Source organism: Rhinichthys klamathensis, unplaced genomic scaffold (genome assembly GCF_029890125.1).
Source record: "Rhinichthys klamathensis goyatoka isolate OS25496 unplaced genomic scaffold, OSU_Roscu_1.1 h1tg000497l_1, whole genome shotgun sequence".
Lineage (NCBI taxonomy): Eukaryota > Metazoa > Chordata > Actinopteri > Cypriniformes > Leuciscidae > Rhinichthys > Rhinichthys klamathensis.
In genome coordinates, this window is record NW_026606980.1 from 126697 (window position 1) to 139494 (window position 12798).

Here is a 12798-nt window from a genome sequence, read left to right on the forward strand (position 1 = left end):
TTTTTGAAAACAGTCTCCGTGTAAACAACAAAAATGCAAACCTCTGAACAAGGGGGTAATCCATCAGCCGGAAGTTGAAGCTGCCTCCGGGGGCCGCCATTGTAGCTGGCTATCACCTGCTGTTAGCATCCCATTGACTCCCATTCATTTTGGCGTCACTTTGACAGCGAATAACTTTACATCTGAGGCGTCCAAAGACTCAATTTGTCCATTATTTATTTCTTAAGAAACGGGACAATGGATAAAAGGCTCCATTACTTTGTATCTTACGTTATGGTCCCGTAGAAGCCGTTTTTGTAAAAATAGGCTAACGATTGCGTCATAACCACGGGACGCTCTGTCGCACAGTAGAGAAATTACCGTATAGACAGAAGTAAAAGCTCGTAGGCAATCATTTACTGTCCATGAGGCAATCGGGTCGACATGGAGGCATAAAGTCAAGGGAGAAGCCCATAGATAGAGAGTTCATAAAAGCAACGGGACAAAATATTTCAACAACAGATTTGTTTCAGATTTCAATTCAGATTTGTCTCGGCACAGCTACTAGAAGGTCAGAACGGTTGCTCACGTGACCTCTACGTCGTCAAGCTCAGTTTGAGCCTGCGCAGTGCGCTTGGCTATCAGGAAGTGAGTGCTTTTATGGGCTTCAACTTTCTCCGTTGAAATCTATGGGGTCGCTGTGTCCATTTCTTTTACGGTCTATGCCTCTGAAGACGATGACGTCATGCACATGCGTATTACATGTTCAGTCTATAGTGTTTCATCGCCATCTAATGGCCTGGCAGCAGAATACAAGGGTTTTAGTCGTTTTCGCGGATCCGTGTGAATTGGAATCGTTTTGGCAATGGTGTCATCGGAACGCGGAACACTCAAAGGAAAAACTTCTGTGTATTAAGCATATCGTTGTCATGTAAACGTACCCAAATTGCAAGTTTTTGAAAACGACACCCCTATCATCTCAGTGTAATCTACAAAAAACGAATCTGTGAAAACGGTGACGTCATGCACATGCATATTACGTGTTTGGTCTCTAAGCTTTTTTTTTTTTTTTGCAAAAAAAGTCATAATGTAGTAAAAGAATGTATCTTTCTTTACAAAGTGACATTTACCAACTATTTGTCTGGCATGCATAATAAAGTGTTATTAGTCGTTTTCACAGATCCGTGTGAACGGGGATAGTTTTGATAACGTTGTCATCTGTACAAAGAAAAAACTTTTCCATTTTTAGCACATCGTTGTTGTGTAAACGTACAGTCAACCAATATACCGCATTAAATGACTACATTTGTATTATTTTCTTCCTTTTTTGCAATGCGTTTGTTTATCACCTTCACTGTATACTTTAGCCCTCTATGTCTGCTGTAATCATGATATAATTTATTTTCCTGCTGAAATTACATTTTGAGCTAGGAGACAGATGCTGAGAAACATTTTGGTAAACAGTGACTCACAGCAGAATTACATTTTAGAGGCACATTTGATGTTATTCTCAAACCTGCTATTTGGAAACAGGGAATTAAGCTGTAGCTTTTGAACCACAAACACCTCAGAGGCGGTTCTCTGGCCATGCTCCCGTGCCAAAATTATGGTGTCACATGAATTTGAACAAAACCTAAAGATGGTGGCACTAGCACAAACAATGTTTCCATTACTTTGGAAACCAGCAGTGGCTTCTATCCTTCCATAACAAAATCAGCATTCAGTTCTTTCCAAAAAGCTCTGGTGACCTTGACAAGCTTCCCCTCGCCAGCCTAGTCCCGTCAGCATTCATGTTTTATAACCGGGGCAGTGGCGGTTCATCAGCCCTCATGGCATCTGGGTCATATGTGAGGCAATCTAATCAGAGAATTGCTGCAGCGTAGAGGAGGCTGATCCAAACCCACTGAACAGTCACAGTCCAGGAGCCTTTGTGCACCACTGAATATGTGACCGATCACGGAAACTAGGGACACAAGTCGGTTCTTCGGCATTTTGAGTTATTCATAGATTCTGAAAGTGTAGTCTCCAAGCTTTCCAACGATGTGTAACACGTGGAAATCTGATAATATTTGGAGAAGTTGTGGCCATTTGAAGGTAGGAACTCAAAAAAGGTAAAATGGGTGAAAACGGCCTCAAAAGATTGTGCATTCTCACCTCTCTCTCCTGCTGGGAGTGACAATAGGGCTCATTTACATCTCATTTAGATAAGCCATACCCCCTGTAAAGCTCCCCCTGTGCTTTACAGCTTTTTTTTCTTTCCTGAGCTAGCTAATAACAATAGGTAGGTATGGGAAGGTCTAAACAGACTAAACATGAGATAACATGTACGTGTTCTTAGAATTAAAACAAAACGACAAACTTTAATGCTTAATGCAAACTCACCCCCAGGACCGGCGAATGCACTTCTGCCGCTCTAGGCGAAAAAACAATTGTGCTGCCCCTCTATTTGCAACGTTTACCAGCAACAACACACAAAGACCAATATGCCATATACATATAACGCAAAACCAGCAACAACACACAAAGACCAATAAGCCATAGGCCTACATATAACGCAAATAGTGCGCAACGCGCGTGTGCCCAAAATGTCAACAATATTAAAGTTTATGCAGGAGGTAAATGCCTGCTGGCATTTTTCTTTAAGCAGTCATGACAGGAATTTTCCAAATAATCATATTTCCTCCTCAGATTACTGTTGCAAATCTCTTTACACCACTTTCTTATGTGCGTATACACACACAAATGAAATGTCCGCAAGCACATTATATCATCAGCAGGTTCAGCATCTTAAATAACGACTAGAGAGCAAATGAAGCTTAACTTACGTTTCAGAAACGCGCACGGCAGGCCTTCATCGCAGCAAAGGTCTTAACTGCATCCTCTATTTCGATTCTCTGTGCCAGTTCATGTTCTATGGAGATTGTTGCCAGTCCATTAAGTCTGTTCCCTGTTCACAAAACGTTCCCCATTCAAAGCAATCGGGACATCACATATGAAACAGTTAGCCACCGCTGTCAGCGAGCCGAGCCGCCGTATTCAAGCACCGAGGGCGCGCGCGCCGCGCCCATACCTCCGGTTCAGTTTCCCGAGCCCACAAAGTGCGGCGAAAACATTTTCGGTGTAACTGCCACGCTTCAGCTCGTCTGCGACAATCTTTGCGGCGTCCATCTTCATTGAATTTTGATATCAGATAGAGCCGGCCAGAGCGCTGCATATTAAGTAGCCACGCTGTTGGGGGGCGGGGGCAAAAGCGCCGGCGGCTATTCAGTATGGAAATACACACAGACAATGACACGCCCCTACTGCATGCTAGAATCTCCAAAAAACAAGCCGATTTCAACCTCAAAATGTACGCTTTTAAATATACCAATACTGTTATCTCAAACATGTAGAGGCTTCTTCATGATCTCAACTAACAGATTCTGCAAAAAAGCGGAAATCACCAATTTTGGAAAAAAACGCTTCTTTCTCATTTTGCTCGCAAGTTGTGCTGCCGACTTGTGTCCCTGGTTTCCGTGACGGGACGTGACTGAACAGAGCATATTATGCTCTGTTCAGGTGGTAAGAACAGGCCCCACTGCAGGCCAGATGGTGTTATTAAAGGTTGGGCAGACGTGAGGCAGTCGGGAGCCAAGATACAAGCTCTGAACCTCTCATTCATGCAGCGTATGCCATTACTTGCATTTAACTCTGTGCCAATGGCAGAAAACTTTGATCAAGAGCATGACACTATTCCTGTGGACCTCATCTCCATCTGCAAACAAAGTAAGGGTTCAGAACTGCTCGGATGATCTGGACTTTCCTTTTTTTTCCTACTATGGAAGTCAATGGCTACCGTCAACTGTCTGGTTACCAACATTATTCAAAATATCTTATTTTGAGTTCAACAGAAGAAAAACTCATACAGGTTTGGAACAACTTGAGGATGGGTACTGTAAATGATGACAACATTTTCATTTTTCTGTGAACTATCTCTTTAAGGGAAATAATCAGCCCAATACAATCATGTCAAGTCATCTTCATTTATATAGCGCTTTTAACAATGTAGATTGTTTCAAAGCAGCTTTACAGAGATAAACATACAATTTACGGTAACAGAGATTGTTTTGGCTTTATAGCGATTTTTGAATAATGTTATTTCCAGCTAAAGTTAGTTTTGATTGATTCTCTTCCAGCAAAATTATCATTTGTTATCAAATTAGGGGCCACTAAGACGACGGAGTTCTCTCTAAACAGACTTTAAACGCGAACCTGTGACCGGATGGCGTTCACATGCGCATTACGAATTGATTCTATAGTTATATTCGTTTGATATATGTGCGCAGGTTTGTAATTTCCCTACAAACCATGCCTAAACAAACTACTTGTCTTGCCTATACATTAGATAAAGAATTTTGTTTTATTTTATCACTTCGGGGCACGCGAACCGGATTTTCAACAACGCTTTATCTGTAGAGTGGGAAAGGGATCCTCCATAGGGAGAGGATAGTTGACACTTCAGCACTGCATTGTCATCGGGTCCAGGCGAAGCTCCTTCGTCAGATCTGGATACGGCCTGGATCCGGCAGGCTGCAGGAAAACCTCGGGATAAACAAAGACACTAAAGTTAGCGTAGATGTCATTCTTCTTATGATGTAACGAGTACATATGGATTTAAGGGAAGTGTTCCCAGTTCCGGCTGACCTAATCTATGCAGCCTAACATTGAATTATAGAAGTCTATAATGTATTATGTGTATGCTGGGTCAAAACATCATATATGTATATGCATGTACATCATATATGTATGTAGTCCAGTATGAAACACACACAGTATGGAATATATTATTGACGTTAAAATAATTTTTGTGTGTGTGCCATATTCTTTATAAGCTACACATAAAAAATTTGATAACCATTTCTGCATTAGTTAATTGCTGCTCAATGCATTTGCAAATCAAAACAGTGACTAATCAGTCAACTTCACATTGAAAAACAATGACGAAAAACAAAACAGTTATTTAAATTCTGAATAAACTATATACAGAAAGCAAGCACATAATGAAAGGACGTTCCCTTTATAATGACTGAAGATGTCAATCACTTCAGTTCAGCACTCAACTGAGCTCTGAGTGAAACTAAGAGTATTCGCTAGAGTGCGAAAATAAGTCTGTATGTAATGAATATAACTCTGCATGGTCTTTATTGAGATTGTTTTTCTTATTAATTATTTGCTACATACTTAGATCTAGTAAATAATACAGAAAAATTATGATTTGTTTACTTACTGTTCTGAAGTTCTAACAACATGCAACTTTCAGGAACAAATAACACAGTCAAGTTATTAAAATAGAAATTAAACTTAAGTTCAGTCAAGACATTTGCTTACCACAGCATGTTTAACTAAAAATATCAACTATTTTTACTGTTGATATTGTGCTACTGAAATGTAATTAACCAGGTAAAACTTATGTAATAAAACAGCTGATGCAACGTTTAAAGATTCTAGAGATGGAGGCCCTCAGGTGCCCTGCATGGGCAGAACATTTAGTCAGTACTCCCAGAGACCAGCACTTCCCTCCCTTTGAGCTTGGTGAAGATCCAGCCTGGCATTTGTTTTGTACATTATCTGCAGTCCTGCCCGTCCTTCCAGATGGAACCAAACATCATCTCACCCTCCCAACAGCTCTCTACACTCAAGGGTTCTGCTTCCTCCTCCATCCCGCTTGTAATTACTCACCCAATGGACAAATAGACGGTTCCATTATCCGAGTCATTATCGTTCGTATAGGCCAGCAGCATCAGGCAATTTCATGCCCCAGCATTTGTCAGCTTTGTGCTCTCATAGAGATGCAAGGGTTGCGAAAGAAAAATCTCATTTTTCATTATTGCTAATTATCCTCTACGCACTGTCCTCTACTTCTTCCATTCTGCTTAGTACATTTCCCAGGCTGTTAGCAATAAATGCCGAAAAATATAGCCTAAAAAGGCACTCGACAGAAAATCTCTTTTGTCTTTCTGAGACGTACTCAATGCATTTTCATTAAAATTTCCATTGCAATAAAGAAGTGAACTTGAAAGCAACATATAAAAGCTGTTCCACTAACCAATTTAATTCTCCAACTCAAATGAGACAACAGAATTCACCAACACTGCACGCCAACACTCCTCCGTTATGACTCAAAGCCGCCCACGGCACGGTCAAGAAATAAATAACATAACTAAATGCTTAAGCCACGAGGCTTGTTACACTGTTTAACCGTACTATCTCGAGACTATGTGCCAACCAATTTAATTGTTAAAACATATCACCATGTAGAAACTAAATCCATTACTGCCGAAATAAACAATATTTACTATACATCTCCACAACATCAGACAAAGTAAATTTCACTGGCTTAAATAAACAATGGAAAAAAATACCCACTATGATAGTCAAACATACAAGGTCAAGGTTTGAATGCTTAGCAAAAACCCCATTAGCCCCCGAGATACTGTAACTACACCATCTGGACGACCAAAAACAAACCCTTTTTTGTAAGTAAAATGTTTTGCAATCAACATATCTACAATATTCATATACCTAGTTACAATGAGATTTTAGTGTGGGGGTAAGAAAAATATATCAAAGTAATGTTAACTTCTGCATATTCCTAATCTATAATACTGTATATAATCACACATTTTGTTTCTCACAATTGTGATTGTTTTTCTCTAAATAATTCATTTACACAATATAACTCCTTTAATCTTCTAATTTTATGATTTTATTCTCCAAAAACATGGGTTGATCCACAATAACTGTGCCATAAATGAGGTAGCACACAGATGTTTATTCAATAGAGAAATAATGTTGAATAGGCCATGACTATTACACATTCAAACTGACAATTACTTACTTACTTCCAAAACAATTTCAAAGCAACACGCTAATCATCATCATGACTATTTTTAAGAAAACGATAATATGTACAAGAAATGTACATCCATAAAACTATAGAATTCATTCTTTGCATATATTATTTTCTCTAATGTTGTCTGACTCTCTAAATCCTTACTCTAATTCCGCCAGCAGAGGTTGGTCATATAGAGAGCCTGTCAGACTGAGTGCCGAGGAAGAATTCTCTTTTTGAAGAAAGATAAAAGAATAGAGAGCATCCTAAGCACTCGGGCTAATTGTATTTGACCAACAAGTCCATCCTTGCCAACCATGTTCTCCTCTGAGGTTCAACACGGTTAGACAGAACAAAGAGCTGGATTCACAGGTTTGTGAAAAAAGAGGGACTTCAGTAGCAGAGACAGGCGTTCGGCTTTGATCCCACATGAGGCCAATGCTGACAATCCCCCATCCTTTTGTCTTTGGCAGCATTCAAAAAATGAGTTAATGATCTCAGCACTTGTTCAAAGGTTGCCAGAAGATGGTAGTACATTGCTTTTTAATTACGTACCAAGGAAAACGAAGTGAGTTTGTGTAAAACATGACTTTGCCTTCCTATTTATTGAGTGGTCATTTTGTCCAACAACCTCATCTGTAAACAAACATTGATAGCCATTAACATCAGCTCACTTTCTGTTACAGGAGTGACCGGGGCTAGTTGTCACACGTTATATTTCAGAATAAATAAAATGTATAAATAACATATATAAAAGAGTATATAGAATTAATAATAATGATTGATAATACAATCCCATACAATTTCTACACTTAATAGTAATATTTGTTAGTCAAAATAATGGCTTGATATTTTTACCTTTAACATATGTTTCATAATTGCCTCACTGTTTAGACTGTTTAATGGCAGGCCAGTATTGTGGTTACAAAAAGTGACTGCAAGTTAATGCTATCTTAAGCAAAATACACATGCAAAACTACCATTTCTTTTCTTCTATCTTCTGTTCATTTGCCTCCTGTCGTGAGATTTACGACTAATTGAACTCTCAGCAATCACAACAGCAAAAGGTTGTATTTCAAACCGGTGCAGTAAAAACAGCAGTACTATAATTTAGTAAAACATCCCATTATGGTTTAATTCACCTCATTAGTATGTGAACAGCAAAAGATCTGCCTATAATTACCAGCCAGAATTAATGCCTTCACCATGCACATATGCCAGTACATGCTTGGCATTTTTTTCCCGCAACATTGTTCTTAGTTGTCATAGCCACTAAAGTGCCGTTTATGTGATTTTAATTTCAGGACATCATCACAATCAAGGAATCATTACTGTACACAAGGCCCTGCATGCTCATTATCATAGTTAACTGTCTATGTAGTGATGTGCATATCATTATCTTGATAGCTACACATTTCAAAACAAATTGTCATGTTTGCTGAGAAGAACACAAATGTAATGTACTATTTAGCTGTGAATAGACATGGACATAATTTATATAGGCTATGTGTGGTCTGCAGTGTTGTGGAAGCTATACTTGTCAAACTATACAAGCTAATGACAATATAAATTTGTTCAACTTCAATATATCCTGAAAAACAGTTGCTACGCTATCAATTATTAACTACACTGAAGCTCGTGAAATATCTTTTTAAATATTTAACTATCGAACTATATAGTTTGTAATTTAATCAGATCCATAGTTAGCAATAACATAGTAATAACATCTTTTAATGAAACTGTTTGAGATCGAATTAAAGGTGCAGTGTGTATTTTTTAGCGACATCTAACGGTTCGGTTGCGAGTTGCACTAATGGCTCCGCCCACTGCTCACCCCTCCCTTTCGAAGAAGCTACGGTGGCTAAAACGGGACAAACATATCGTCGTCTGAGACAGCAGAGAATAGCCAGAGTAAGCCAAGAGTGTGTAACATTGTCACTGTTTCTGTACCACAGTCCATTATAAACCACATCATGGATAAAGTTTACAAAGCCATAGTCAGGTGAGGATCAAGGGTCTTAATATATAATATAATAATAGTAATCAGCTGATTGTCTCAAAAACGTAACCAGCACATTTCTCCCCACATAGCAAACCCATAATACAGCGAGGGAGAAGAACCACATGAAACTATGCAACTATATATGTTTTCTAACAGGGTAGTAAAAGTTTAGCTGTAATATGAGCTGTTACTGTGGCTGAGCTGGTTAAAGCGTAAAGCCTTGTTTAAACTCGACGTGTCCGCATGAGCCCAAAGGTGCGCGCGGCAAAAATGACATGATTGTAACAGCGCGCGTGCCTCCGCATCCCCTAGACACCAACAATAGGCTTTTTTTCTCTGATTTTGAAAACTCTTCGCAATCGACTTAAAATGCTTCCAAGATCGACTTGTCGACCGCGATCGACGGGTTGGTGATTCCTGTAACATACTGTTTTACGGTCAATGACAAGAGTACTAATCAGCTGTCTCACGAACGTAACCAGCACATTTATCCCCACCAGAGGTGTAGTGGTAAAAAAAGAGGTGGGTAAACTATCAATTCTGGTGGACCACGACGTGGTCACCCGGTACGGTGGGCCACTGCCTACCGGTGTATGTGTATCCTGTGGCAGGGCTCGACATTAAGCCTTTTCATACGCTTGTCCTTCGGACAAGTAAATCTGTCATTCACTTGTCCGAGTAAAAAAGTTTCTCGTCCGGATTTTTTATTTTTATTTTGTGTGGTAATTTATTCTGAAACAATATTCTCATCAGTATTCAATTAGCTTTGATATTTAAATCGGCATATTGTAATATTTGCACCTTTAAAGGGCATCCCCTCCCCCAATATTATTAAATGTATGCTTCATCTTTCATTTTAAATTCCTAAATTTTATCAATAAATTCAATTATTCCGAATAATAAGACACTATATGGCTGATCAAATTAAATCATTTACACTGAAAAATTACAATTGCATAAAATAATGTTATGAAATTGATTTAAATTTACAAATAAGAAACGTTGGAAAGAATGATCTACTTTTAAACATAACACGAAACCGCCAGTAGGTGGTGGCAGACGACCGTCTTAATGAGTCATTGATTCATTCATTCAAACGATTTGTTCAAACGGCTGATTCATTCAAGATTGAGACAGATGTTTATGAATGGGTCATTAAAGTCCCACTCCGATCATATTTTGAGCTATTTTTAAACATTCCCAGTGGTCTTTAAATTATGATTATGCCATTTTTAGCCAAAATCACAAAACCTGTGCCGTTTTCTGGGACTTCGCTTCAGCAGAGCGGCAGTAGCTCATTAGCAATTCGCCTCTGCGTTGTGGGCGGAGCCGTTGGCACGGAGACAACCCTCCCCCCGCCCGTTGCTGAGATCTCTGTCTCTCCCGCTAGCTTACACCCCCAATACCGGTGGGGCAACAGTATTATATACACGTTAATTATTATTATCCGAAGTTAATCAAAGTTATCACCGATCACCGATCATTATTTCACTCCAAGACGTCGCGTGTGGAGACGCCCAGTGGAGTTACTACGTCACAACTCCAGTCTATTTTAGCCGGCATTTTAGCGTCTGCCAGGGCTTAATTTAAGCCGGAACACGCCGGAACATGTTCCGGCACCTCCGACGTTGGATCCGGAACCTTTTTTATTGGATCCGGCACCTTCTGTGTCACTATAGAAAATGAATAGCCTAAATTAAAAAAAATAAAATTACTGTTTGTGTAGTGTTCAATGTTGTTATCTGTCTTGTTAGTCTTTATTCCCCATTGAAGTCCCACAAAAATCTTGTGTCTGCATTTTCGATGCGTTTTGACGTGATTTTTTTTCAGGGTAAGACAAGAGGGGGAGGGGCGGCGCGGCACTTCAAGTGACACATGCTATGCGCGCTTCTTGTGCTGAGATTTTTTTTGGCCTCGTTTTAGGGTAAAAATGTCAAAAAGACAGCAAAGTTTACTTAACTTTTTCAAATACGCTGGCCAGTCAAATCCCAAACAAGCAAAAATCGTTTCGATCAAGAATGTGGAGACCACGGTGAACACAGCAGTAGTACGCCTACCATTAATGCTGCTAATTTTGCACCTGTCATTAGCGGGGATGATGATGACCCACACAGGGAAGGAGATAAGGATGACGACGAGACGGCTGATGGGCACTTTGAATCTGCGAGAGATTGTGATGGCGACACAGCAGGTACATTTGTCGGGAACACTCAAACTGGGCAAATCTGGACGGACGCTCAGTTTACAGAGGAAATAAAAAGTTATCCCTGGCTTTTAATGGACAAAACTGGACTGGGCTGTGCCATTGGTAAAAAAGTGGGATCACTCGGTCCGGAAAAAACTGCAGGTGTGAAACTGGCAAAAGAATGGATCTCGGGCTCAGTGACATCATCTGCGCCCGATTTAAGAAAAAAGCAAAGAGCCTTAAGGAAAAAAGTTTTTGAGCATGGGAGTACTAAAGCACATGTAATGGCATTAAATATTTGTGATAAAGCAAACGAACATATATTGGTAAACGCAGTAATCAATATCCAAAACGACCAGGTGCAAACGACTGGCAGAATTTTTCGCACCGCTTACAAGGAGGCCAAGCGTCACAGGCCAGCTCACGGCTTTGAACATGAAATAAACTGTCAGGAAATGAATGGTGTGAATATGGGGAGGATTCTCCACTCTAACGTGGCATGTTCTCATATACAACAGCATATTGCAACTGACATGAAAAAAAAACTGCTTGAGAGGATTGTCACTTGTGCTCCAAAAATCGGACTCATGTTGGATGAGGCCACAGGCTTAAATAAAAAGAGTGCATTAATCGTGTATTTACGAATGCAGTTGCCAGAGATGGAATCGCCCGAGAACATATTCTTTGATCTTGTGGAGTTAGATGATTTTGGCGCAGAAGGCATTGTCCGCAAACTGTTGGATGCCTTAGATCACGCAAACTTAGACGAGGCATTCCTCTCGAAAACACTCGTCGGTCTCACATGTGACGGTGCGTCAGTGATGCTCGGACGCAAGAGTGGGGTGGCAACTCGACTTAAAACCCGCTTCCCAAACATCATGGTGTGGCACTGCTCTGCGCATCGACTTGAGCTTGGAGTTGGTGATGTGATGAAAGAAATAGGGGCTATAAATCATTTCAAAATCCTCATGGATAAACTTTACGCACTGTACAGCACATCAAACAAAAACCGAGTGGAGCTCAAAGAGTGTGCTGACGGTTTGAACATTCAATTGTGTAAAATTGGTCGGGTGTTAGACAACAGATGGGTGGCATCTAGTCTCAGAACAGTTGAAGCTGTGTGGAGAAGTTCTCCTGCCCTCCACAGACATTTTACGCACGCAGCGGAGGATTCTGCTCGCGAGAGCGCAACTCGTGAAAGCTACAATGGCATGGCAAAGCGCCTTTCATCCCATGCATTTGTTTACAATTTAGGACTCATGTATGACGCGCTGCAAGAACTGTCAGAGCTGTCTCTCGAGCTCCAAAAACAAGAATGCAATATCATAATGGCGCATAAAGCCATTTGCCGACAGATCAGGGTGTTCGAGGCTATGTCTGAGCGGCCCGGTCGATACAGCCTATTGAGCCAGCGCGGGGTCGAGGAAAACTCCTTTCAGGGTGTACCGCTGCATGCAGGGCGGCTCACTGACAAAACCCTGGACCAGAGGATGTTTTTTGGGAGCCTGACAAGAAATCTGGAGAAACGCATGTTATCACAGGGGAAAGACCAAACAGGATACAACAAGCTAATTGAGGATTTAAAAGTGCTTTATCCACAATATTGGCCACAGGATGGTGACGCGCTGTTCGGGGAGAGTGAAGTTGAGACGCTCTGCCAGCAGTTTTGCATTGATAGCACGCGAAATGTCATCAGGGCATTCAGGGAATACCGTGACAATAATGGGACATTAATCCCAGATGAACTGATTTACCTCTTGG